The following is a 4052-nucleotide window of genomic DNA, read 5'->3' as shown; positions in this document are numbered from 1 at the left end:
ATGAAAATTAATTACACTTCCTTTTAACATTTCAAAACTAAATGTTATTAAGGGAAGTGGTATGTTTTCATGGCACACACAAAAAAATTAAGATAGAACTTCCCTCAAGAAATAAAAATCACCCATAACCCCACCATCCAGAAATAAACATTTAGTGTTAAGTACCTATACTTATATTTCTATAAATCATTTATATTTTATAAAAATGGACACATGCTACTTTATAAACCTTTCCCTTTCCTTACCTCTTGCCCAAACCAGAGAAAATATTTGAACCACTTTGCTATATTGGTGACTTTATATTTATATCATCCTTTAGAATGGCTGTGGAGATTTGCTGAACACATATATATTTTCTGATTTTTGCTATAATAAGCAGTATTGTGATGAGCATCTTTGCACACATGATTGGACACTTGCTTGATTATATACTTAAGATAAACTTAAATGTAGAATTTATTAAATCAAAGCAGAATGTATGTCAAAGGCTTGGGAGACTTGTTACTTTCTCCAAATTTTATTCTAATTCTTTATTAATCTGATATGTGAAAGTGGTTTCTCATTGTTTTCAATTGCATCTTTGTTTTTCAGGCTGAGCATTTTTCTGTATTGTGTTGGTCATTTGAATTTTGTGGTAAATTGGCTAGCTTGTGTTCTTTTCCCATTTCTCTACAGGTTTATTCCTGTTTGGGCTTATTGTTTGGTGAGAGTGCTTCATGTCTTAGGGACATGATTTTCTTCTCAACATTGTAGGTATTTCCCCCACTAGATGGAATTTTGAGATTTATTCAAATGTAACATTAATTTAGTGGGTATGGATGGGCTTGTTTTTCCAATATTGTGTCTTGCTATTTGAGAATAATTTTTTAAACTCTTCTGATCTAAGGAAAGTTTAGAAAGGACATGGAGTGACTTTTCCAGGCCCTTCAGTTTATTGCCTTGCCTCGGGGTAGAACTGTTCCTTAATCATTTGAGAAAACTGAGTAGCTAAAGTATTTTCACCACCTAAGTGATTGGATTCCATCTGGTTCATTTTTAAAATGTTCTTTTTAATGATTTTAGCACATTCACCTATTGTTATTCCTTTTCAAAGCTGATATCTTTGGCTCTTTGAAATAGTGTATTCATATGGGTTCTTATGGCTTTGGGAGTTTGACAATTTTATGATTATGCAAATGTTATTGAGCTCATCTTGATGGATGTTCTCTGAGCCCTTGGCTGACTGCAAGGAGACTGTGCCTTTAATTGTCACAGGATTGGCTAGTGTGACCTTCACATCAGGCTTCGTAAAACATGCTTGCCAGTCATTGTAGGACAATTTGGAGCGGTTGCCTGGGCAACCTCACTTGCTTCTAATCAAATACCCCAAGGATAACCCAAGTCCCAATGGGAATGCCACAGCCGAAGGGAGGAACTCTATCGTTAGAGTGGCATTGGAAGTACATTTGTCGGTTTAGGACACTTTGCTAGTGTTGAGGGTAGGGGAGGTTACGCCATGATGTGATAACAGCTCAAGGAAGGAGGAGAATGAAGGGATGAGGAATCAAGAACGGGGATAGAAGAGAGGCAGGAAGGAATGAGATTGCATTGAGGTCAATGGTAGAGATCACAATAAATAGGAGTAAATGGTTCATGCGTCAGAAAACACTGTAGCACAGAGCGAGCAGACAGGCACAAAGAATGAAAACTGAAGGGTTATGTTTTGAAAAAAATTCATGGTCAGAAAATGAATACTTTGGGAAGCAAAAAGAATGGTGGAGATTTCTGAGAAGAATACAGTAAAAATATTTTTTCATTGAAACAGACTTGTCCATGTAATGTGTTTGATCAACTCTGCTTTAAGGAACTAACATGATTCTCTTCCTGAACTCTCTGTTATAGTCTGAGTAAATCATGATTGACTTTTCCGGAATCAGAATGATGCCTCTTAGAATCATAGGACACACTTTTACTTGTTACTTCCATAAATCAGACCTGTTACAGATTTGAAACTAATGTAAAGTCAGGCTTTTTGTTTTTTTTGGTTTGTTTTATTTTGTTTTTTAAACAAAACACATCTCCTGTGCAGAAGGATGGTTATTATGACAGGTGGCAGTGTTTTAGCTGCTTGAATAAGCAGAATGTAGACTTGGGCAGAAAGGCATTATATTGCTCTGGGATGAAAACCTATCTGGGGATTTCAGTGAGCTGATCATTCTCTACCATAAAAGCTCTCAGTTAGGTGCTTAATCATCCTATTAGATTTTTAAAAATCTGTGACTTACTCCTGAAATATTCAGAACTCCTCTTAAGACCCCCCCTTTTGCAAATTTCAAACCAGGTATAGGAGAGATTTTACTGTAGTTAAAACTGGACTTCCAGCATTGATAAAATATGCTGTCCAAGGCAGTCACATAATAAATGTTGGACAGTGATGATATTGTCTAGGTTTCATGCCCATTGAGAATATGAGCTTTACTTAGATATTTTCTAGAGATTGGATTTTGTAGTTCTGGAAAACCATGGTTTCAGACAGTCCCGGCAGGTAAGGGATGGCACATCCTAAAGGTGTAGCTGAGGAGTATTTAATGAGGGAATGATTTAATGAGAGAATGATTTAATGATTTAGCCCCCCCCACCCCTACCCCTGGTGATGGCATAGCACCCTGGACCAGCAACAGTGGGAAGTGTGACCATCTTTAGGCCAGAAGGAACAGGGGCAGAAGCTTGTTCCTGGGACCCAGTGAATACTCTGGCGTTGGAGCTTTAAGTATAGAAACAGCTGCAGCCTGGACAGAGGCAGGCAGGGAGATGGGGGTGAGTGTAAATACCTCGACTCTCCTCTCTCCTCTACCCTCCAGTTCTTGCTGGTGTCTTCTGTTAGCCAAATCCAGCTGGAAGCTAGAGTAAGGGATCTTGGGTGAAACGATCTATAGAGATCAACTTCCTGGAGCCCAGAGAAGGCAGAGAAGGTTGGATAATAGGTCTGGGATGGCGAGGGGCAAATGGAGAATAACCAGCACAGTGTGCAAATGTCCTTCTGTTCTCTACGGATCTCCTTGCCCTTTGGAAGCCTTTGGAAGAAGAGTTACATATAAAAGAATACCTGTTGTAGGAGCTAGGTAGCAGAGCAGGTACGCTAATCAGTCTAATGATTTTCCCAGTTGGTTACTCTGTGCGTGTGCCCACTGAATCTAGTGCATATTCTATAATTGCTGTAATTTACATATGTGTCTCCCTCTCTAAACTTCAAGTCCTTTTGGTCATGAACTTCCTTTTATTTGACTTAGTCTCTCCAGCATCTAGCCTGGTGCCTGGCATGTAGTGAAACGTCTGTTTTGAGTAAATGATGAAATGACTGTTTCTAAGCCTCTTTCAGGATAAATTTTACTTTTATAGTGTATTTTCATAATGCAACATTTAATCCTCTTTCTCCAGTGCTGGGTCCTCTGCACTATTATTTTCCAGTGAAAAGTATGGAGGAGTCACAAATCTCAGCTCCCTTACTGGCTAAAGCTCAGGCACCATTTATGTTCTCTACAGTAGAGACACTTCTGCTCTCATTGTTAGCCATAAAGTAATAATTTCATTGAGCAACTCCTCTGTGACCAACATATTTACTGGTCCGTGTATTAAGTATGAGACCAGTGCCCATGGAACATGTATGGGGAAAAGTCTAAAATTAATGGTGGTGCTAATCAAATACAACAGGTATACAGAGAAAGAGGGGTGAGAGATGTTGTGTTATAAAGTTGAATTTTAGCTTAAAAATATTTATAAGGTTAGAGTAAGGAGGAGGAACATATATATATATATATCAAGACCTGTTATGAAGCTATAGAAATTTAGTGTGGTACTGGCATTGGGACAGATAAATTGACCAACAGAAATAATAAAAAGCCCAGAAACATACCATATTGGTCTGGTAGGAATGCCATAACAGAATATCACAGACTGAGTGGCTTAAACCAGTGGTCTTCAATTGGCACCAGGGACCAGTGCTTCTATGAGAATCTAATGCCTATTGATCTGAGGTGGAGCTGAGGTGGTGATGCTAGCGCTGGGACTTGGCT

Source organism: Pteropus vampyrus, unplaced genomic scaffold (genome assembly GCF_000151845.1).
Source record: "Pteropus vampyrus isolate Shadow unplaced genomic scaffold, Pvam_2.0 Scaffold2, whole genome shotgun sequence".
NCBI classification, from domain to species: Eukaryota; Metazoa; Chordata; class Mammalia; order Chiroptera; family Pteropodidae; genus Pteropus; species Pteropus vampyrus.
Note: the sequence above shows the minus strand (reverse complement) of the source record.